Source organism: Heptranchias perlo, chromosome 9, assembly GCF_035084215.1.
Source record: "Heptranchias perlo isolate sHepPer1 chromosome 9, sHepPer1.hap1, whole genome shotgun sequence".
NCBI classification, from domain to species: domain Eukaryota; kingdom Metazoa; phylum Chordata; class Chondrichthyes; order Hexanchiformes; family Hexanchidae; genus Heptranchias; species Heptranchias perlo.
The window spans coordinates 57,583,521-57,608,621 of NC_090333.1; the positions used below are offsets into that span (position 1 = coordinate 57,583,521).

The 25,101-nt window shown below is 45.9% G+C and overlaps 1 protein-coding gene across 3 annotated transcripts in view; it reads left to right on the plus strand.

Annotated features, from left to right (window-relative positions):
• The first annotated feature begins 1,004 nt into the window (after nt 1-1,004).
• LOC137325430 (KN motif and ankyrin repeat domain-containing protein 1-like) overlaps nt 1,005-25,101 on the plus strand; it is an 82,137-nt gene continuing 58,040 nt past the window's right edge. For 2 of the 3 annotated variants that reach the window (XM_067990532.1, XM_067990534.1), the window contains exon 1: nt 1,005-1,181. The gene's annotated coding sequence lies outside the window, so the exon portion shown is untranslated. Of the gene's footprint in view, nt 1,182-24,694; nt 24,732-25,101 lie in introns of those variants that run through there. The other variant, XM_067990533.1, reaches the window with a different exon arrangement.

A 25,101-nucleotide genomic window follows, 5' to 3' on the forward strand; every position in this document is an offset into this window, starting at 1 on the left:
ACATCCCCTTGACATTCAATGGTATTACCATCGCCGAAACCCCCACCATCAACATCCTGGGGGTCACCATTAACCAGATACTTAACTGGACCAGCCACATAAATACTGTGGCTACAAGAGCAGGTCAGAGGCTGGGTATTCTGCGGCAAGTGACTCACCTTCTGACTTCCCAAAGCCTTTCCACCATCTACAAGGCACAAGTCAGGAGTGTGATGGAATACTCTCCACTTGCCTGGATGAGTGCAGCTCCAACAACACTCAAGAAGCTCAACACCATCCAGGATAAAGCAGCCCGCTTGATTGGCACCCCATCCACCACCCTAAACATTCACTTCCTTCACCACCGGCGCACCATGGCTGCAGTGTGTACCATCTACTGGATGCACTGCAGCAACTCGCCAAGGCTTCTTCAACAGCACCTCCCAAACCCGCGACCTCTACCACCTAGAAGGACAAGGGCAGCAGGCAGATGGGAACAACACCACCTGCACGTTCCCCTCCAAGTCACACACCATCCCCACTTGGAAATATCTCTCTGTTCCTTCATCGTCGCTGGGTCAAAATCCTGGAACTCCCTACCTAACAGCACTGTGGGAGAACCTTCACCACACGGACTGCAGCGGTTCAAGAAGGCGGCTCACCACCACCTTCTCAAGGGCAATTAGGGATGGGCAATAAATGTTTGCCTTGCCCGCGACACCCACATCCCATGAATGAAAAAAAAATGTAGACAAACCCATGAGGAATGTATTTTGTTTTGCAATTGGTGAATTAAGTTGACAGTCTATTGCAGTAAGTTAAATACAAGTTGATATTTTGATAAAATACTGCAATGGAGAGTGTGTAGTTAATCAATATCATTGAACAAACAGTGACTGGCATCTCAACAGTTAAGGAGCAAATGATCCATGGTGAATGTTAAAACAGGCATGCAGTGTCAGTGTTCATCGGGGGTGTGTTCATAAGACCATTTTTCACAGAGCAAATACTTGCAAACTAACCAGACTTATCCTGTTGACTTTGGCATATGTTGAACAATCCCCTTATGGAGTGGCATCCTACATCCTAATTGTATCAGTAGAAAAATTGAAACTATACTGTTTGGATTAAGAACATTTCACTTCTTGAGCTTTCACAGAACTGACTTCTCTAGTGTAGAAAGTATTTGTCAAATCTTAAAGGTAAGGCAAATTAGTGCTTTGTGGGTTTATGGGTGTGCGGTGTTATAACTATCCATCGTATTTGTTTTGTGATATCTTCGGCCAAGATTATTGTTGAAATCTGAAATACATATTTGTGAAGCATAAATAGTCCTTTTAATTACAGCAATTGAGAAACAAATGATTTCTGTACGTGTTTTATACATGTACAAAATGTTGTATTGACTACTTGTAACCATCATTTAGCAAATATTATTGACCTAAATTGGATAAATGTAGCCATTACTGCAATTTTAAAACATACATATGCAATGATTTACACAAATTCTAACTTTGTTTGTCTGTGCGAGGCAGAGCTCCAGTGGCTCGGATGTAGAATAAGTTACTAATTAATTTGTCTTGAAGGCAAATACCTCCACTTTTACGAGAAGACGTATTTGAAAAAGCTCATTGTATAGAAAGTATAGAAAGTTGTAACCTCTGGGGAAGAAGGTCTCCTTGAATAGCAGGGAGCTATAGCCCTATACACAACGTGGCTGCTTTGGACCAAATCCAAATCTACACCACTTTGTAACGAAGAACTGAGTGTAAACAGGTCGATTAAGTCAATTTGCAGTGAGTACAAATGATAAATTGTTTGTGGTGTTGTGCTAGATGCAAATTAATTCCCAGAATTAGACTGAAGAAGCCCACTTAAATCTTAGATGCAAATTCCAGAATTGCTAAACCCACACTGCATCTTGTATGGTATCTGCATCAATATCAATGCAAGCTGAATGTTTGCTAAACTCAAATGATTCTGTGTGTGTTTGTCTGTGAGTGGGCTGGGAACTAGACTACAACAAACATAAACTTCTTTTAATTCGTATTCTGGGAATCTGGCATCCATGAGCCGACTCCCTGTGTTTATGGTGTTAATCCGTTTTCCATATCTTGGCAGCAACTTGTTGATGGTGGGCTCCTGGAATCGGTATTAAAAGAACAATATAAAAGCAGCCTTATTCTCCCGCGAATGAGGGAAGGGGGTCCTTCATTCTTATACAGAACTATAGTGTAGGGGAAATACTTTCAATATTGAGTCCTCCCCGGTAAGCCCCACAATCAGTGCAATAAAAAATGGAGAAATGACTAACTTCCACATTCACTTTCAGTCTCATGGAGAGCTGCGATTTTATGTCGCCCTGGTGCTATAGCTCAAGTCTGCTGATGTCAACAATGGGACATCAGGGAATACCTCCAGAAGGAATCCCACAGATTCAGTATCCACAACCAGGGAGGATGCCAACTAAGAGGCAATCAGGCCACCAAAAGTGAGCACTTCTGAGAACATAGCAGTACCTAGTGAATGCTGACTTTTCCTATTCAGCATCGAGCCCGATCCTATTTGCCAACTTCTGGGATTTCCCAAGGAGCATCCATGAGTGACATCAGCTGATATTGGTGGAATGACTCCCTGGTGTGAGGGAGACCAGAGATGATGGGCCCATGTTACAAACCAGTGTCTTTTTTTAAAGTACTGTTTTATTTTCATCCCATACCATTGTGGATGCTGTAAATTCATTTTATCTGCAGATATTACATGCCCACCAGGTCTAGCAATTAATTGAAATGCGGTAAATTGCTTATTGGAATATGTGGAATGTGTGTCACGTTCTCAATTTACTCTGGTAAAGGAACAGGAGTAGGTCATTCAGCCCCTCGATACTGTTCCACCATTCAATTAGATCATGGCTGATCTATACCTCAACTCCATTTACCTGCCTTTGATCCATATCCCTTGATACCCTTACATAACAAAAATCTATCAATCTCAGTTTTGAAATTGACAATTAACCTAGCCTCAACAGCTTTTTGAGGCAAAGAGTTCCAGATTTCTGTGACCCTTTGTGTGATACGATCAGTGTCATACCAGCTAAAACTTAACTACAGTATTTATTTCTGAATTGAATACAATGAAGCATAAGAAATAGGCAATAGTTATATATATAATATCATACTGCGCTCACTACATTAATGTCCATTAAAAGGATAATGTTCCACTTTTCAACTTCTGCCAGACATCAGCACTGAATCTGGAGATGATCTTCGGGAGAAGGGCACTGGTAAATGGAATTGATAACTTGGCTGCAGCAGAAGTTGTCTTGTGTTTTTCAAAAACAATTTGTCCAAACTTCCACCTCCTTTCTCGGTTATGTAAAAACTGACCTTTTGCAGGATTCAGTGCGATGACTTTGAGCTGCTCTACCGGGCGGGGGGTGGAGGGGGTGCTGTGGAGGGTCGGGGGGTGCTGCTGACTCTATAATTGGCAAAGACCTCTGGTTTCTAAACCCAAATCCTCTTAAATCTTAAAATTGCAGATCAAAGTAACAAAGATGCAATCACTCCTAATATTACATTAAAACTAATGCATTACCAACACACAGCATGATATGAAGTCCTTGTAAAATACAGATGGGAACTACAATAGGGCCATTCGTTTGTTTACTCAGCTGCAGCCTCCCACAGCCATGTGAGCTGCTCCATACTGTGCATAATTTTACATGTTTCCCCATCTTCTTCATTGAACGCCAGACCGAAGGATCAGCCAGCTAATTAGCATGCACTTTAAAGTCTTACTGCTGTTTTAAAATCAAGACACAATTGGAATCCATTTAACCCCTGTTACAACAGAATTTAATACACAGAAGGCCAACAGGACAAAAAATATAAAATTTCATCATGGCCCAAGAGGTGAAATGAATAATGAAAATAAGAAGCTTTCACATTAGCTTCTCCAATGACTTATCTGGCAGTGAGTAGTTAAATCATGCAAATGTGGGCAGTCCCTTGTTCGACCCCTGGTCTGTGCTGAGATAGCTGATATCAGGCTGGGCAGCCAGAGGAATGCTGCAGTTTGCCTCAGGGTCCCTAGATTGGGGAGGGGTAGGTCACCCAGGAAGGTCACTATCCATCAACCCTTGCCAGGAATTTGCCTGTGTCGATGTCAGGTGACCACAGAATTGGTAGCAGCTGTGATGCCCTGCTGACATTCACAGTCTGGGCGAGCGCGTGAAGAATGTCCATCTGGAGGAGGTATTGGAAAGATACCTGTGGAACTGTAAACCGAGCAAGGAGTCAACAGTTTCAGGAGAGGAGGGAAGAAGAAAAAATCTTTGGAGAAAGGGGGAAAAGATCGACTGAGTACAAAATGTTTACGGTTTATGGCACATTATGTGTGTGAGGGAGTAATTTATATTAAAACGAGTCCCCCTCACCATTATCACTATTTGTTAGGTGGCAGCATGCTAACATTTTGCATCACAGGGTGCCGGGTTTCCTTTGGGATTTCCCACTTGGTGTATTCCTCACTTCAGTCATATATCAATGAGAGCAGGTAGGTCCAAATCCCCCACTTATAACGCACTTAGGTAAACCACCAGTTAGGGAGCAGCATTGACAGAGACTTCTGAATAAGTCAATGCAAAATAGAAATGATTCCTTTTTTAAAAAAATTCCCTTCAAACATATAAATAATGAAAACTTTTACTGCAAGAAATGTATTTTTTTGCAGTGGCTTTGATTTCTTTTACTGTAGGGTATCTATCGCACTTCTTTTAAGTAGAGATAGTGTGATCCCACTCAACTTTAAAAGCAAAGATTGCTGGAAATATTGGTCAACATCTGAAAGGGAAAGATGGTTTTGAGTGTGACCCTTCATCAGAACTGTGAGCATTGTGGAAAATATTCCATAATTAAACCGAGATCTAACATAGTAAAAATTGCTTTTCCTTTCTTTTAAAAATCGCCCAGTTTATGAGCAGCGATGTAATGAGAATTTTGTTTTGAATTTCAAGCAGTCTTGAAGAGGGATCCATTACTGTTTTCAGTAAATGTACTAAACCCATGGCATTTCATCTGTGGTGTATCTCAATCTCCGTCTTTGGAGACAGATGGTTTGAATTCCCCACTGGTTAGAAGAGCCCCACAGCAGCAGAGTAGAAAATGCCTTGTGGTATAAAAGTCAGCAGGATTCAGATTATAACATTCCAGTTTGCATCTCCTTCTTTTATCTTCTGTTCCGTCTGACTTCCGCAGCGGCAGTTTGACAGCATACAGCAGTCTGGTATCAAAGTGGACATACAGTGCCTTCTTGGCTAAGCGACAAAAACGGTTCAGGGTTGAGAAGTGCTGGAGTGGAGGAAAGGGTATGAAGATAGTTAAACCGATCAGTACCTTGCCTCATGCTTTTCTAGCTTAGGGGAATTCAGTGAACTTTATTTCCACTGCAACTCTGAGAAAAGCACAGTTCCAAGCATGAAGTGAAATTGTTCACCTTTATATGATCATTATCTCACTAACGTGTCTTTTAGTGTACAAATTCAATTCTACTTCCATATAATTAGGTAATATTATTCCAACATTAGGTTGATCTTCATAAATGCCTGTCTCTTTTCTAGTTTGTTTTTGTATCTTGTTTCTGTGTTTAGAAAACAAGAAATTTGAAAGAATATTTTAATGGTGGCATTGCACCATTATTTTCTTCATTTATGATTACATATCAGGATCCCTGGTCTATGCTGAGTTACCTGGGGGGTGATTTCAATCTTATCTGCCGGGCCAAAACCAAACAGGTAGACAATTAAACCCCCCCCCAGGTCATTTAACCGCCCTGGAGTCACCAGGAGCTGACGAGCCACAATTTTTACCTGCTCCACTAAGCAGGCGGCAAGGACACCTGCCCAAAGCTGGCGGGATCCTTTTTAGTATTTGCATGACAGACCCTGATGATGTCATCGGGACTTAGCTGCAATCTTTACTCGGAGTTCTGAGTGGGTAACAGCCAGAGTTTCCCACCAGACCAACCCAGCGCAGAACTGGATCAGGGTCAGAAAAGGCCTGAAAAGGTATGTATCAAAGTTTTCTTTTTAATACCCTTGTAGGGCCAGGAGGAGCAGAAGGGGCTCCTCTGGGCTCCACAAAGAAATCTTGGGTCTCTCTGCCGCGATCTTGCCTCTTCTGATCGCGGGGATCCCCATGGAACAGCACCGCGACTGATCCCACGGACTTACTTGCTCGGCAGGCGGACTCTGGACTGCGCAGAATTTAAACGAGAGCCAGGAGTTAAAATACCCCCGCTGACATCAAAACTCATCCACCAAAAACTGGCCCGCAGTTAAAATTGGGGCCCTGATTTCAGTTGGGGGTTGCTACATTTCGCCTTTGTGCCTGTGGGCAGGGTTTGTGCTCCAGCGACCGCTTCTGGAGGTCAGCCAATACTCAGCTTGATGTCCTCCTCAGCCATGTAGCCTCCTGACACATGAAGAATGACAACTTGGGCGAGGTACTGGAGGTCTGCTGGTGCCCGTGGAACTTCATGCCAGCAAGGCAACACCTTCAGGGAAGAAGTGGAGAAAATTTGAAAAGAAGAATTGTTCTTTTTCAAAGTTTTTTATCAGTGTAATAAATAATGAATGAATAAATAGTGGATGTTTTTAGCAGTGTATCTGCATGAGGATCCCTGCACTGAGTCCATTGAAAATGATGGCTTATTGTAAACGCAGCGCAAATACAATGAGCATCAACAGCCTAAATGAATGCAGGAGGCGATTACAGCTGGTCCCGCTCCTGCCCATAAACATGCACAATCAGCAGGGGCTCTGTAAATAGTGATCGGGAATGGGAACCCCTAGTGATATTCCTCTCCGTAACCTATCCTGCAGCCACTCTCCCTGAGATCAGCTCGTTCAGTACTGATTCAGTTGCTCAACTGCTCACCACCTTAAGCAATTCAGCCATTAAGGGAGTTGATAATTCAGGGACTTTAACCCCAAATTATATTTATTTTTAATCAGTAGCTTTAGAATAAATTGGAAGATCTGCACATCTCCATGTGGGTTACGTATGGACTGTTGTATGAGGGAAGAGTCTTTCAGCATCTGTTTTGCACTTCTGGACAGGATACAACAGGGAATTCAGGAGAAACTTCTTTACCTAAAGAGTGGCAAGAATATGGAACGCATTACCACAAGGAGCAGTTGAGGCAAGTAGTATAGATGCATTTAAGGGGAAGCTAGATAAGCACATGAGGGAGGAAGGAATAGAAGGATATGCTGATAAGGTGAGATGAAGTGGGGGGAGGAGGAGGCTCGTGTGGAGCATAAGCGCCGGCATGGACCTGTTGTAGATTCGATGTAACTCGATGTAACAAGAGAAAGGTTGTTTGATAGGTGACCCTTCTCTCTAATGTAGCCTCCAACCTCTATCAGACACTCTCTAGTCTCTCTGTTAATTTGACAATGGTCATTGCTCCTCTGAACTCTTCTTTCTTGGGGTAAATTTTAACCTCAAAGTACGGGTGGGTTGGGACAGGAGAGAACTAATCCCGGCTCCAACCCACTGAAATCCGCATATCACCCAGTTCCATCTGGGTGCTCGCGCGCTTCAGAAACCCAGAGTCCCGCCAGCTTTAAACATTTAAAGGGACAATTAAGGTATTTGAAGTAGTTAAGTGAATTAAATTTTAGTGTATTGAGGCAGACAAATGATTTTAACTCTACCTGAACATGTCTCCCGTGGCCTCCGAAACACGCCATGGAAACGGAGGTGAGTTGCAGCCGGCAGCCATTTGAACCTTGAAACCAGTGATTGACACATGAAGAAAAGGTGAGTTTTTGCACTGGGCAATCAGTTCTCTCAGTCAGACCTTTGGTTGGGAGTTCTTTGTGTTTAGACTGAGATTGCTATGTTAACACTCAGAATTCTTGTGTTCATACATATTTATCTACATTTTGGACCCCCTCAAACTGACACTATCAGGATTGGGGGGGGAGGGTGTAATGGATTTATTCAACAGTACATCTGAGGAGGAGGCACATCACCATCTGTGGCAGGCACTGCGGGCAGTTCTGGGAGTTCCAGCTCCACAAGACAGAGGTGCACCAAAAGGACCTGCAGAAGAACAGAGAGGGGACCAATGGAGGGGCCGACATCGCAGGAGGCACTACAGGCAGAGGCTGAGCTTCCTGGACCTCTGAGGAGCCGTGCCGACGAAGGCTCAGATTGAGTCGCCAGGTGGTCGCAATCATCTGCAGGCTCCTTCTGCAGAGCGGCTCCCGGCTGGGCCTGGTGGCCAGGCATTGCCCGTCGCAGTTAAAGTCACCAGTGCCCTCAACTTCTTCTTCTGTACATTAGTGTATACAACAGGTCACAGATAGCTTGTTTGCCAGGGCATCCGACTACATCAAATTCTCCATCGACGACATCAGCCAGACTGGGAGGGCAGTGGGTTTCCACTCTCAGGCTGGCTTCCCACGGGTACAGGGCGTAATTGATTGCACACACGTAACACACGTAACAATTCACATGAGCCAGGATTGTTCATCAACCGAAAGGGATATCACTCCATCAATGCACAGCTGGTTTGCGACCACCAGAAGAGGTTCCTGCATGTGTGTCAAATTCCCTGGCAGTTGCCATGATTCCTTCATTTTGCGCGAATTCAACATCCCGGCCCTCTTCCACGCACAAAACAGACTTAAGGGCTGGCTCCTCGAAGACAAGGGATACCCCCTGCAGACGTGGCTCATGAGGAACCCCACCAACGAGGCACAGCAGTGGTACAATGACAGTCACATCACCACTAGGTCTTTTTTTAAATTTGTTCATGGGATGTGAGCATCACTGGCAAGGTCAGCATTTATTGCCCATCCTTAATTGCCCTTGAGAAGGTGGTGGTGAGCCGCCTTCTTGAACCGCCGCAGTCCGTGTGGTGAAGGTTCTCCCACAGTGCTGTTAGGTAGGGAGTTCCAGGATTTTGACCCAGCGACGATGAAGGAACGGCAATATATTTCCAAGTCAGGATGGTGTGTGACTTGGAGGGGAACGTGCAGGTGATGGTGTTCCCATGTGCCCGCTGCCCTTGTCCTTGTCCTTCTAGGTGGTAGAGGTCGCGGGTTTGGGAGGTGTTGTCGAAGAAGCCTTGGCGAGTTGCTGCAGTGCATCCTGTGGATGGTACACACAGCAGCCACTGTGCACCGGAGATGGAGGGAGTGAATGTTTAGGGTGGTGGATGAGGTGCCAATCAAGCGGGCTGCTTTGTCCTGGATGGTGTTGAGCTTCTTGAGTGTTGATGGAGCTGCACTCATCCAGGTAAGTGGAGAGTATTCCATCACACTCCTGACTTGCGTCTTGTAGATGGTGGAAAGGCTTTGGGGAGTCAGGAGGTGAGTCACTCGCTGCAGGATACCCAGCATCTGAACTGCTCTTGTAGCCACAGTAAGTTTCTGGTCAATGGTGACCCCCAGGATGTTGATGGTGTGGGATTCAGCGATGTTAATGCCGTTGAATGTCAAGGGGACGTGGTTAGACTCTCTCTTGTTGGAGATGGTCATTGCCTAGCACTTGTCTGGCGCAAATGTTACTTGCCACTTATCAGCCCAAGCCTGGATGTTGTCCAGGTCTTGCTGCATGCGGGCACGGACTGCTTCATTATCTGAGGGGTTGCGAATGGAATTGAACACTATGCAATCATCAGTGAACATCCCCATTTCTGACCTTATGATGGAGGGAAGGTCACTGAAGCAGCAGCTGAAGATGGTTGGGCCTAGGACACTGCCATGAGGAACTCCTGCAGCAATGCCCTGGGGCTGAGATGATTGGACTCCAACAACCTCTACCATCTTCCTTTGTACTAGGTATGACTCCAGCCACTGGAGAGTTTTCCCCCTGATTCCCATTGACTTCAATTTTGCTAGGACTTCTTGGTGCCACACTCAGTCAAATGCTGCCTTGATGTCAAGGGCAGTTACTCTCACCTCACCTCTGGAATTCAGTTCTTTTGTCCATGTTTGGACCAAGGCTGTAATGAGGTCTGGAGCCGAGTGGTCCTGGCGGAACCCAAACTGAGCATCAGTGAGCAGGTTATTGGTGAGTAAGTGCTGCTTGATAGCACTGTCGATGACACCCTCCATCACTTTGCTAATGACTGAGAGTAGACTGATGGGGCGGTAATTGGCCAGATTGGATTTGTCCTGCTTTTTGTGGACAGGACATACCTGGGCAATTTTCCACATTGTTGGGTAGATGCCAGTGCTGTAGCTGTACTGGAACAATTTGGCTAGAGGCGCAGCTAGTTCTGGAGCACAAGACTTCAGCACTACAGTCGGAATGTTGTTGGGGCCCATAGCCTTTGTTGTATCCAGTGCACTCAGCCCTTTCTTGATATCACGTGGAGTGAATCGAATTGGTTGAAGGCTGGCTTCTGTGATGGTGGGGATATCGGGAGGAGGCCGAGATGGATCATCTACTCGGCACTTCTGGCTGAAGATGGTTGCAAACGCTTCAGCCTTGTCTTTTGCACTCACATGCAAGACTCTGCCATCATTGAGGATGGGGATGTTTACAGAGCCTCTTCCTCCCGTTAGTTGTTTAATTGTCCACCACTATTCACGACTGGATGTGGCAGGACTGCAGAACTTTGATCTGATCCGTTGGTTGTGGAATCGCTTAGCTCTGCCTATAGCATGTTGCTTCCTCTGTTTAGCATGCATGTAGTCCTGTGTTGTAGCTTCACCAGGTAGGCACCTCATTTTTAGGTACGCCTGGTGCTGCTCCTGGCATGCTCTTCTACACTCCTCATTGAACCAGGGTTGATCCCCTGGCTTGTTGGTAATGGTAGAGTGAGGAATATGCCGGGCCATGAGGTTACAGATTGTGCTGGAATACAATTCTGCTGCTGCTGATGGCCCACAGCGCCTCATGGATGCCCAGTTTTGAGCTGCTAGATCTGTTCTGAATCTATCCCATTTAGCACGGTGATAGTGCCACACAACACATTGGATGGTGTCCCCTGTGCGAAGACGGGACTTCGTCTCCATGAGGACTGTGCGGTGGTCACTCCTACCAATACTGTCATGGACAGATGCATCTGTGACAGGTAGATTGGTGAGGACGAGGTCAAGTAAGTTTTTCCCTCGTGTTGGTTTGCTCACCACCTATCGCAGGCCCAGTCTGGCAGCTATGTCCATTTCTATGGCTTGTTCTCTGTCATAGAACAAGGCATAGAAATGCTGAAGTTCTGCTTCAGGTGCCTGGATCGATCTGGGGGAGCCCTTCAATACTCACCAGTGAGTGTGTGAAAAATAATTGTTGAGTGTTGTGTCCTGCACAACACAACAGAGAGGGTTACCGGTGGATGAGGTCCCATGCGCTCATGAAGCAGCTGAACCTGCCAACATAAAAGAAGACAAGGAGGAGGAAGAGGAGGATGTGGGGGTGATGATGGGCGAACCATCAGCAGAGCAGTGGCTCACCCGGCTGCTCATGATGCCAGGGAGTCACTCATATTTGATAGATTCTGATAGGGAGATCTGCAAAGTGAAGACAGTCAAGTACTCAGACCGCCTGGAACAACCACCACCACCACCAATACCAGCCCCCCTCCCACCCCCCCAATTTGCACAAAACAGTCCTACAACCACACATACACCCATTGTAAATGCACCCAATGGTTGGCATCAAGTTTTGCTGTTCGTGATGAAGCGCATGACAAGGCACTTTCACAAAAGGGACTCAAGAATGGGCAAGAGTTGCAGTGGTGCTGAGAATGATAACATAAATGAAAAGCATGACATTCTGTCAGACACCCTTGTGCATACCCTTGGTATTTACAAAATCTTAGACTTACTCTTCCTACAGCTTCTCCATGGGGCATTCCCTTTGGCTGCAGCAGAGGTAGTGACAGGTTGCTCAGATTCATGCCCGGACAGCTTAGATGCTTTCGGCCTACGACCTCTGGGTTTTGGAGCCCGTGGGGGCCCCGCCAAAGACTGCTGCACCTGAACCTATACAGGGGCCGACTCGGCCATCTGGACAGGAGGCAGCATTGCGGGTACTGGTTGAGGGAGTGCAGCGGGTGAGACGTAGGAGTGCTTTGAGTCGGTCCTCCCCTCCATGTCTCCTTTTGCAATCATCCCTCTCCTGGGCCAGGGCCCATCACTCCTACCACTCTGCTGGACAACAGCTTAGAGGACATGTGTGATGCCTTGTAAGACCAGTGCTAACGTATCTGTCTGCCTGTTTAAGGCGGCTAAATGTTGTTCACCCTGAGTCCGCACAGCCGTTGCCATGGCCTGAATGGACCCTTTTGTGAGCCATGCTTGAAGCACAATTCTCTTTATCTCAGACATTCCCGCACCTACCTGCGCCACCATTCCACTAATGCTGGAGGTGGACACCTCCATCCTCTCCGCCATTGTGGAGAGTGAATGTGGTACATCTTCCAAACGTCGCAAAGGTGCGACTGTACCTCTATCATTCTCCTTTTCAAGGATGGTACCCGGGGTCCGGCATCAATGCCAAGCTGAGCAGAGCTTGCAGAAGAGTGTGCCTACTGACGCAGACTCCCCACCGTCCACTGCCCTGCCATTAGTGTCTGCTCATGCTCACTTGTGTGTGGTGACTCACAAAGTGACAACACAACTACCTCTCTAATGTGACCCACCGAGGTGTGACTTTCTGTGCTGGTGGATGGCTCGCTAGATATGACAGTGCGCCCTCAGAGGCAGGGAGCTCCTCTGAGGAATTGCCCTCACCCACGTCTTCAGTCCTTGATGGCCCTGGAAGAGAACATGCAGCGATATTAAGATTCATCACAGAAGTAATGTTGCGATGGGCATACTGAGGTATTAAAAATTGGATAGCCATGTGGTGAAGGATAGAATACTAAAGTCTGGTATTTGCTTCCAACCTTTATTCACAGAGATTCCCCTTACATACACACCACACCCCAGCTAAACTCGCCTAGGCTCCAAGAGAGTCCCCAATTGATACCCACCACCTGAATACAATTAACACTAATTGATATAAATCATACAATTAACATGAGGTGTGTAACAGGTCAATCATTGATAACATCAATCCATGTTGTGTGTGATGGATGTTAAGTTCTGTCACCAGACATTTACAGGGTGCCAGTCTCTGCATCCCCGACAGCCAGGCACTCCAGCATTCGGCTTATTTCCAAGGCTGCCTCATCCGCTTCTGTAAGGGCCTCTATTTGTGAAGGCCCCCCTCCAGTCTGACTCCTCTCCCTTCCATTTTGCGCTCTCTTCTGCTACAAGGGAAGTAAGTACAGACGTGTGAGTGAGTGAGGGTGACGAGGTCACCCGATGGATGCATTGCTCTGGGTCAGGGTGACAATAAATGAGATGCATCAGGGGGTGACTATCAAACAGATTCATCACATTGCATCAGGATTGGGGTGAGGGGGAGAGGTGGGCACACAAATTGCGGGGGGGCAGTGAAGAAGTGTATAGAAAGTGAAGGTAACTTGACACTGAGCCTTAAGTGGGTGTGAGGAGTGATGTGATAGAGTAGGTTTCGCAGGGCAGTGTGAGGGGGGGCGCGGGGGTTAATGTTCACCACAGAATGCAGGTGAATCAGTAACTGTGCTCACTTTTCCTGACCTGATTAGGTCATCAAATCGCTTCCTGCGCTGCAGCCACGACCAGGGCATCGTGCTCCTGCTGCTTACCTGTTCTGCCACCTCCAGCCACACCTCCTAGGTGACAGAACCACGTGTCTTCCTCCTGTCAGGTGGCTCTAGCACCTCCCTCCTGTTTCTCACAGCAGCCAGTAGTATCTCCGGGGCGGGGTCTACAAACCTGGGTGCTGACTTTGCTCTATGACATTCCATTCTGCCTTTTCCTCCTTTCACCTTCAAAATGCATTGTTGCATTGGTCCTTTAACTAATGGGCTTTAAATCGCTTTGTTCGGGTGTGCAGAAAGCCCGCTGCGCAGCTTGAGGACCCGAAGTCCGGAAGTTTATTTAAGTGGCTTCAATTGAGTCGTGATTGCTCGAGAACATGCACGAGAATTATTTCCAGGTTTCCCACCCACTTATTGACCCCCCCCCCCCCCTGCAAGCTGAGATCCTGCCTCATTGTTAAAATTTAGGGCCTTGTTTTTCCTAAGCTTGAAATACACAGTCCTACACACTCTTCCTCCTCCCTGCATCCCCACTGTTTTGAGGTCATGATTCATTGCACTGTCTCCTACTCTAACTCATATATGCCAACACTCAGCGTTTGTCAGGTAGTTTCCTATTGTCAGTGTTTAAGGTCAAAAATTTAAACTTCCTGTGACGTCCCGAGATGCTACAGAATACTGCCAGGCAAAGCTCTTCTGTGAATGCACGGAGAGCATGATCAGCTTGCTCCTGTGCTCATGAAACTGCTAGAGGTAAGTACAGACTCACTAAGCACTAAAAAGTTCATTAGAGGAAGCATGTTTAACTGTAAAGTAATTGAGATAAAGCTGAGTATTCAGAAGGAGATCTAATTGGATTTGAAGTTTATTTCACATTAGCTGCAATTTCTGTGCTGGATGCGGCTCATTAAACAAAGTGGCTCGAATCATTTATGGCCTCAATATTGTAGGAACAGATTATAAAAGGAATTTTGAAGATATATAAGCACACAGTTGGCAGATGGGTTTACGCAAAACAATCCCTGGTTAACAGCCCATTTAACGTGCATTTGTAGAGTTGATACGACACATTAAGAACTTCAGCACACCGAGGCCATGTTATTTCAACAGCCCACTTACCCTCTTCCCTTTCAGCTTTGAAAGTCCTGTGGTTAAAAATCTTGACCCCTTATATTGGATTACCCATGTTATCACAGATCAGCCATGATCTTATCAAATGGCAGAGCAGGCACAAGGGGCTGAATGGCCTACTCCTGTTCCTATGTTCATACCATCTATACCATCCACATTTTGTCCCGTTTTGACCCAGGATCAGTGTTGTCCACCTTTGCGATTTAAAATCAGCATGGAGCCTGGTCCAAACTGCTGGGTTCTCACAATCTTCGTTGCAACCCTGTCACCCATTACTGTGCAGTTCAAACACATGCCTCTTGCTTTTGAGTTGACTCCCGTAATTGACGACAGATTGAAGTGAGGATTGGAATTGGCCTCCTCTTATGGAGTCAGGCAGGGGCTACAGCTTAAAAGTTACATTGTTTTTTGGCTGATATGAATGTATCAGCTTTTGGGGTTTAAGGGAAAGTTATACAAATTATATAAAAATTCAACTGTATAGAATTTGCCATTTTTGCCAGCAGGCGAGGTGCAGATATGGGGTCTTTGTGCATTTATTGTTTGTGTCGTCTTGGTCCCTGTCTCGCCTGCCAGGAGTGGAGAACATTCCCCCCAGGCATCAAAGGCAGAGAGAATATCCAGGCCATGTTCGCTTGTCAATGATTGTTGAACTGTTTGCTTGTTAGTGCTTGCCGTGCAGGGGTCCAAGATGCAGGAACCATGGCTTTGAGGTGTGCCAGAATAGGTGTGCGGCTGTTGATGCTGCCAGTGTCATTTGATCACCAAGCATTAGTGCAGGTAGCATCAGGTACAAGCACCAGAGGGAGAACTCGCTGGGACTGGCAGGCACCTCGCTAAAGGGAAACAAAAGCAACATCTGCACCAGCCCACTTCTGCCCCAGAGCAGTTCCCAGCTGGAGAGAGGCAACTCTCTCCCCACCTAACAAAGCTCCCATTGGGTATGAAGCACACAAGGGTAGTGTGGGCGGGGGGTTGCGGGGGGGGAGGGAGGGGAGGGGAAAAGGAAATTCCCTCCATTTACATACTCCATCCATCTACTCTTTTCAGTAAGAAACACTCCGTTCCTCTGACCCCAGTCTCCTGTGCATCCCCCCCCCCACAACCTCCCTTCACTCTAACTTTAGCAGCTGTGCCTTCAGTCACCTAGGTCCTTCTCACTGCGATTTCGGCCCCACACTCCTGCCCCTCTCATCATGCATCTTTGAAGCACTTCGGGACATTTCTTTCAACATTAAAGGCGCTATATAAATTCGAGTCATCGTTCTTGTTCGCACATTTTCTCCAATACAAGGAAGTAATGTCAGTTATGCCCAAAGTTGAAATTACAAGACCCATGTCCTACTGCTCATATTCAGGGCTATATTTGAGTTCTCAGCTTTCTTAGGGTTGTGTCAGACATTTTTCTTTGAAGCTGTTGGTCATTTTTTACTGGTGTCTAAGTCGGCATTCTTTCCCAGGTCTGTAGAACTTCTTGCCTTCCTCAATTTCCCCTTCCCCTTCCTCTTACAATTTACAGATTTTAAAAGCCAGGGATGGTTCAGCTAACAACTTCTGTTTGACTTATCTGGCCTTGTTTTCAACGTTGGTGAAGTCCGGTGCCATTGACCTTCACTTGACATTCTCAATAATAGAAAAAAGCGAATTACCAAACTAGTAACCTTGTTTCGCCGTGGGGGCAGTTTTGAATCAAAATTTCTTGTCTAAAGGAACAGGATTAAGACAGATTTTACTCAACATAAGTCAGGAGACAGCAGACTTTCATCCAGTCTGCAATCTGGGTTCAAATCCAGGCCAGCCGGAGATGAAAGGCCAGTGCAATAAACCAATGAGCCATAAATATTGAATGTATTTATACATTAATGGGTGAATGTACATAGAGATTATTCCTGCAGTTTGAAAAGAAATAGTTTGTCGACTGAACTCGAGATCTTACATATAAAAGACAGCTCATATATACACTTCGCTGCCCATTTTCTCTGCTCTCTTCCTCTCCTGAAGCTTACTGTTCCATAGTTGCAGGTCGTCTCCTATACATCAACCAAGTGCTCATAATTCATGTGTGACATTGCCTTGACAGTGAGTGCCAGCAGGGCCATGGGATTACAATAACCCTATGTTGTCTTCCGCTAATGTCCACATGCACAATTCCAGAGGGGTTACTGAATAATAGTTGGGAATGGGGACCCTGACCAATTTTTTTCCCTCCCTAACACAGGTCAATTATCTCTCCCACCCCTACCCACTCCCCCTTGAGAACAGCCAATGCAGCACAGACCAGGTACAATCCTTTCCTGATATGGTTTCATTTCTGAAGTCTTCTTTGATAATTCCTGGAGTTGGTTACATGATTGGGAGGTTTACCTCAGTGTAAACCCTGTGCTCTTTTTCTGAAACTTACTGCCATCTGGCGCAGCAATGGCACAGTATCTCCATTCACAATAAGCATTGGAGGGAGGGCAGGATACCCTGCTAATGGGGGAAAAGGGTCCTCCTTGCACTTTGTCCCATTTTGAAGCAGTTTGTAATTTATTATGTAATTTCAGGGCAAAACTTCACTCACAATGCTTTTCTGTAACCTATATCTAGTGATAGCTTAGAGGGGAAAAAACAAATCAGCCTGTTAGCTGATATCAGTGCCTGAGATCATTAGAACAGCACCGATGAAAGTTCAGCCCTGGGCATAGTTACAGGTTCTTACCAATGGAGATTGGTCCGATTTTAATCCTCAGCAGGAGGAGGAGGGATGATTTCCTCTTTCCATAATGTTGAAAGCCCTCCTTTCTCTGCTGCCTCTGAAGATCCTAAGTGAAATGGGCTTGGACAGTCTCAACCAATGTCCACCGCACAAAACTACTCACAATTCCATATTAGGGTTGCCAACTCTGGTTGGAGGTATTCCTGGAGGTTTGCTCACATGATATCTGACCACATGACGCTCTGATCACGTAACGTCTGCAAATGTTACTGCATTTACCTTATAATGGTTAGGGCCCCTGTAGTTAAGTATCTTTGCTCATGGTTTCACTCTGACAGCTGTTGTGCGAGAAGTTCAGAGAACCAGCAGGCAAAGTGGGGAAACCGAGGGCGGGGGGAGAGGGGAAACCGAGGGCGGGGGGAGAGGGGAAACCGAGGGCGGGGGGAGAGGGGAAACCGAGGGCGGGGGGAGAGGGGAAACCAAGATGGGGGAAAGATTCACAGGGGGAAAACCAGAGGTGGAATGAACTTTGATTCTACCAGTAACTAATAGTAACTCACTGAAATTGCACTGGTAACTAATAGTAATACTACACTGGTGCCACTCAGAATCCCCTCATAACCAACAGTAATACAATAACTTGCTGGTAGTCTATGTGTAACTGGTAGTAACAGGTGCAATGCCACCATTTCCTAACCCGCTGATATTCACCCTGTAACTACAGTCATCATCCCCCTCAACTGCACAAGATGTGGTCAGGCGCCCCAGTCAGTCAATACCACTTTTAACAGGCCTCATCTCCATCCCTATCTCCTTGGTCAATGGGTTGGACTCAGGTTCTGTGTGAAGGTAACAACTCTGAACTGGGAGCCTCAGTCGGAGCCGATCTGTACTCAGACAACATGTCAAAACCAGTGGGCACAGACCCACCCGAAACAAACCGGCAGATCACACAAAGGGCAATGGGCTCGGTGTTTGGGGCACAGCCTCCTAATCTCATCTCAACATTTTTAAACCACTCCCTGGGCTCAGACTCCATAAAGGAGAGTTTTCAAACAATGATAGAGATTACAGCACAGAAGGAGATCATTCGGCCCCCGGTGTCTGTGCTGGCCCTCTCTCCTGTAACCCTATTCCCCCCGCCCCTGATCCTTTTATATTCCTGCTTTTCAAATACTTACTCCATTCTCTTTTAAATGTTGTTGTAGTCTCCGCCTCAATGGCCACTTGTGGTGAAGCATCCCATGGGCTGATAGCCCTCAGTTCAAAAACCTTCCTTCTCCCTTGGTTCTTCCAGTGAGAATCCTCATTCTCTATCCCCTTGTTCCCCATTTGCCCACCAGTGGAAACAACCCACAGTAAAGTACCCAGGTTTCACTTACCCCTTTCCTGGCTGTTCCTCTCTCGGCGCTGCTCCCACTCACCACGTTGCTGCTGCTGCTCCCGGCTCTGCAGGAAATGCTGGGCCCCAAGCCCACCTCATTCCCCGTCCCTCTTTCTCCCTCTCTGCCCCTGCTCAAGTCCCAATCCCACTGACCAGCAGTCTCCCTCTCTTTTCCACCAGTCCCCCACACCCCAATTTCATGGCTTCCATTACCCAGTCTCCCTCTCTCCCCAAGCCCCATCCCCAACCCCATTACGCCGTCTCCATCTGTTCCCCCGACACTCCAGTCTCCCTCTGTTCCCCTGAGCCCCCATTTCCCGACCCTCCAGTTTCCCATTCTAATTCAGTACAGACTGCTGTGGAAACTGAGGCCTCCCTGAGCTGTATGATTAGATCACAGCTTGTGATGCATTTAACAACACAACATTCAAGAGAGCTCAAGAATACTCGTTTATAGTTAAATCCATTGTCCCTTGTATTGAACTATGTAGCATTTATCATATAATAATAATTCACCACATGGTTCCCTCTGAAAACGGACTACATTAGGAGTTTGTTTAATTAGTTGCCTTGGAATATAATGTGTCCATCGTGCTATGAATTGCTTTCATGACTGTTAAATTTGTGCCTTTTCTAACTTCATACAATGATCTTGTTATGTTATGGAAATGTTGTTAATTGCTTTTATTTGCTACACCTGTGTGCTACCCTCTCTGGAATACTTGGAGACTGAAATGAGACTGATCTAAAAATGCTTTCTTACAAACTGAATAAAGGAAATACTCCACCTCAAATCAGTATCGTAACTTTACCTCCTCCCACTGTCCATTGCAATATAAACACACAGTGGGTATAATCTCCAGGCTCGAGAAGGAGGGGATGAGGGATCAACAAAATGAGATTTGATTGTGAGCAGAGATAGTTGAGATGCCTGTAAGTTGGCCAAGAAAATGACAGGAGACACTGAAAGGATATGGTTCTATGCCTCCGTGAATGTGGTGTGTCTATAATGTTGGTTTTTAATGATTAACTCTTTGCTTCATATGTGAGTTTGAGAAGAGGTTTTCTCCCTTCCTGTCCTGAAGAGGGGCCATGGGTACAAACACCAACAGCCCTTTGACATTGTGTCCAACTGGCCGTACACCATGTGTGAACTTGGACAGTAACTGGCCGTACTCCATGTGTGAACTTGGACAGTAACTGGCCGTACTTCATGTGTGAACTTGGACAGTAACTGGCCGTACACCATGTGTGAACTTGGACAGTAACTGGCCGTACTCCATGTGTGAACTTGGACAGTAACTGGCCGTACTCCATGTGTGAACTTGGACAGTAACTGGCCGTACTCCATGTGTGAACTTGGACAGTAACTGGCCGTACTCCATGTGTGAACTTGGACAGTAACTGGCCGTACTCCATGTGTGAACTTGGACAGTAACTGGCCGTACTCCATGTGTGAACTTGGACAGTAACTGGCCAACCGTGATGGGGTTGGCGACACAGCCAAACTTGCTCCAGTCCACTTCTACTTTTCAGTCAGGGTCACTGGATAGTGATCAGGAGTGGTAACCCTGACTGATCCCCCACCCCTTGCTAGAACAGAGGCATTGAGACCAATTGCAATGTTGCACTACCATCTCAGCAGAGATCAGTTAATTTAGCACAAAGGATCAAACTTAGGACCTTTCTGATCTGTATGGCTGAGTATTGCACCACATTGTGCATTCAGCCATTGAGCCATCGAGAGAACATTTTTCTAAATAAATATTTAGATAGCTTTTATCATCAAAGAAGGAATTATTACATGTTTGAGAAAGCTGTAGTTTTAATGATAATGGAATCTCTTATAACAATAAAATGTAATAGCGGTATAATTCATTCCTTTATTTTCTGGCACAGAGTAATATATCTGTTTGAGTTTGTACAGTTCTATCGTGTATGGTGGTCCTTTAGTATCTATCCAAAAACTCATTCCTTTCAAAATAAAAAGCCTTGTATTTCCAGCTATTATATTGAATGGTTGGTCTGGATGTCCCCTGTGGTTTATTAGGAAACGGTATTGGTTGTTGTGCTACTGAGCAGTGCAGACCAGGAAGGTTCCAGGTTTGATCTTTGCTGGTTTTAGCCAGGGCAATGGTTGACTCTACAAGTGGCCTCAGGATCTCTGTATTAGAACAGAGAATTCAGGGGGCCCACAGGGGGTGGGGAGGGAGGGAGAGCAACTCTTCATGAGCTTATGAAGGGACAATTTTTTTCATTTTATTTACATAATTTAATTGAGAAAAAAGCAAGTGAATTAGGAAAGTGGGAGCAAAAGCAGCTCTGGGAAGGGAGGGCTCGTCCAAGACCTGGGCGGTATGGTCACCAATGAGAAAAATCAGCCAGCACTCCCACTCTTTGATCACTAACCAGCAACACATACTGGAAATTACATGTACATGGGTACAGCAATCCAGTGGATATGGCATTGGACTAATAACCTGGGGGTAAATTTTAACCTGGAGCCGGGAAGAGGTACTTCCTGACCGGAAGCCTGGAAGTGTGGGTTTCCTGGACGTCCTTACGATTTTGACGTAAGGACATCTTCTAATTTTTTTTGTTGGTTTCCCAACCGACAGGCCAGCCAGATTGACAGGCTGTCCGTCAGTCGGATGGGAAGAGAGCCAAGAAACAGATGCCAGCAGGTAAGTCTTAGATGGGGGGGGGGGGGATCGGTCATGGGGGGGGGAGTCATCAGGGGAGTCATGGGGGGTCGGTCATCGGGGGAGTCGGGGGGGGGGTGCGGTCAACAGGGGGTTGGTCATTGGGGGGAGTCATGGGGGTGTCGGTCATCGGGGCAGTCATGGGGGGTGTCAGTCATCAGGGATCGGTCATCGCGGGGAGTCGGGGGGGTCGGTCATCAGGGGGAGTCATTGGGGGGGTCGGTCGTCGGGGGCGGGTCGGTCATCAGGGGAGTCATGGGCGGGTTGGTCATCAAGGGGAGTCATGGGGGGGGGGCGGTCGGTCATCGGGGGGAGTCATGGGGGGGGTCGGTCTTTGGGGGAGTCATGGGGGGTTCGGTCATTGAGGGGGTCAGTAATCAGGGTGAGTCAATGGGGGGGGGGGGGGGTCAGTCAATGGGGTTGGGGGTCACCGGGGGATATCAGAGATTGTGGGGGGGGGGGGCGGAGATCATGGGGGGACATGGAGATCGTGGAGTGATTGGAGATTTGGGGGGGTGTTGAAGATTGTGGGGGGGTTGGAGATGGAGGGGGGTTCGACCGATCGCATGTGTGGGATCGCTGCAGATAAGCTTGTTGAGCTAGGGGGAAGCACCCCTGCTCTCCCAGGCCCACAAGCAGTGCAATAAAGGCACTTACCTGCTGAGCCTTCTCGCCTCCTCTCACGTGGCGTGAAGTAGAAGGCACGGGAATTCTGGCCCCTGGGAGTTAAAAATAAAAATAACCTGTCAAAATGGAGGCCCGCAGCCTCCTCCTAAGAGTGGGTTGGTCACCCGCCCCTCGTCCCGCCTCCGTTAAAATTGGAAATGGGCGGGTGGGAGGCAAGTTGGGGGCGGGTTTTAGTTTTTTACAATTTTTATCTTCCCACCCGCCCCCAACCCACCCGTTCATGGGGTTAAAATTTAGGCCCTGGAGTTTGTGAGTTCAAGTCCTACCTTGGCAAAATATGAAAATTAATTCAATAAGTCTGGTAATTTGTGGGCTAACGCAATGAAAGCTGCCATTTTGTCATAAAAACTCAGCTGTTTCCTTAATTTCCTGCTGGATAGGGATCCTGCCATCCCTACCTGGTCTGGTCTATATGTGACTCTGGTCCCGCACTATGTGATTGACACTCAATGTCCTCTGAAGTGGCTTAGCAAGCTACTCAGTCATAAAACAATTGCATCAAAAAGAAGGGCCATCACCACCTTCTCAGGGCAATTAAGGACGGGTAGTGAATGTGGCTATGCCAGTACCGCCTACATTAAAAAGAAAACAAAAGGATGCAGAGTAAGGACAGTGGGCTCAATTATATTACAACAGTGACTACACTTCAAAAGTACTTCATTGGCTGTAAAGTGCTTTGGGATGTCCTGAGGTTGTGAAAAACACTATATAAATGCCCGTCTCTTTCTTTATATAGTCCAGTAGTCTGCCAACACTCACTGTCAATGCTCACACATGACACCTGGTCATCTGGGCAAAGTACCAGTGGGCCTCCAGCACCTGTGCAACAGTCCCACAGCGGAGTCAGTACCTTCAGGGAAGAAGAAGATAAAACTGGGCAAAATGATAACAAATTGTGTAAACAGTAATATTTATTGTAAAGTGCTTCTCTTATGCATATATTGGACGGACTAAACATGTGTTTTAAATGATTCCTATAAAGTTTGGGGATTAGCCCTTTGACAAACAAGCAAACTGTAACTTTTCCCATGCCCCAAGTTATAAAAAGAATACAGTATGTGAAAACAAGCATTCTCTCTGGGGGAGTGTCTCAAATTGATTAGAAGCATGTTATTTATTCCAAGTTTTGAAATAACTTCAGCAACTCATCCTCAAACAGTAATATATATAACTGTTTATTTTAATTCACTTTCACTAAGTGAGTGCTTTTTGCCTAAACAGATTTTTATGGTTTTAGACTGGGGATGTTTCCTGTGTGGTTTTTTTTGCCCCTTAAGATTGTTGTATTTCAGTTTCTGTGAAATTACAGCTTTAGTTTCCCAATGACACTGCCCAGTGTGGTGCCTACCCATGCAGACCAAGAAGGTACTGGATTCGATCCCCAGTCTCTGTCGAGTTAGCTGGGCACTACAATTGGTCTGAGGATCCCTGGGCTATGAAAAAATCAAGCAGGGTTCCAGCTCCTAAATTAAAGCAACAGCTAGTAACTGCTGTGAAGTCTGGGTGTTGCATGAGCACAGGCTCCAGCTTGCCTGTGATTTCTCCAATGGTTCCCCTATTTGTGCGATCTAAACACACACATGAAGAATGGGCACTTGTGTCAGGTGCTGGAGGGTGGTTGATACCTACAGAACTGTACTCAGTGTGAGTCAATGCTTCAGCTTTTGCATAAAGGAGACAAGAATTCCAGGCATTGAAAACTGCCTGGGAGAGAGGCAGGTAAAGTGGCACATGACGTGCTGGTGCTGGAATTCTGTGTAGACAGCTCTGACTGGTTGACCTAAAGGTAGGTAACAGAGTTCAGACAAATGACCAGCTAACTTGCATCTGGTGTTCAGTTATCGCTGTGTAACATAACTGGAGTGGATGTTAAAAGGGAAAAATCTGTGTGTAGTGTTAACGTGCCACCATCAGCTTTTGGGAGCAAAGGTTAGTTAAATCTACAAGCATCAAGTCCATTTTTGAATTGACGTTACATAACAAGTTGGTGTAGAAAGGGAGTTTAAAAATAATTGAAAGGGGATGGAAGATGGAATAACTAAAATAAGAGAATAAGTGGGAAAAGCAGACAAGTTAAACTAAGCATGAAGAAGGTACAAATTAATAGAAAGATCGGGAAATTATAGTGGAGAAGCAATCCTATCATTTGAATCAGAGGAAACAGAAGTGGTCTAAGCACAAAAAAAGCTGCAAGAAAAAATAATCAAATAACATGGATAAAGAGAGAGAATTAAAATGGTGGATAAAGAGAGAGAATTAAAGTGGTGGATAAAGAGAGAGAATTAAAATGGTGGATAAAGAGAGAGAATTAAAGTGGTGGATAAAGAGAGAGAATTAAAGTGGAGACACTGAGGATGGACATTAGGCAGAGAGCAGCAAGAATTAGAGCAGATTAAGAGCTTCAGGAAAAATTATCTTTCAAACACAGAATTAAAAGGAAGAAACAGAGTAGCAACACAAGGATGGAATTCCTCCGACTGATAATTTGAGAGAAAAAGTCAGGGTGAGTATAAAAAACATGATTTCTACTTTGTACTCATGCTGATTTATTTGGTAGACTTATCAACATGTAATTTCAGCTTTCAATTTTATTATTTTATCTTGTTATCAATTCTTGTTGTTTATTGAATGATTTTTGAAATTTTAAAATCTTTACACTATGATATAATTACATGTGCAGATTGAGTTTTGTTTAATTAACTATACGCAATAAAACCTGAGTAATCTATCAATAATACATTAAATTTGGTATGTGGGGCTGTACGTTCCATTAAAAACTCTTATCAAAATCTTCTCTTACAGAAAATCCCATTATGTGTTCTTATTTTGTGCAATTACCCGTGACCCCTGCAGGTGGCACTGTGATAGGACTT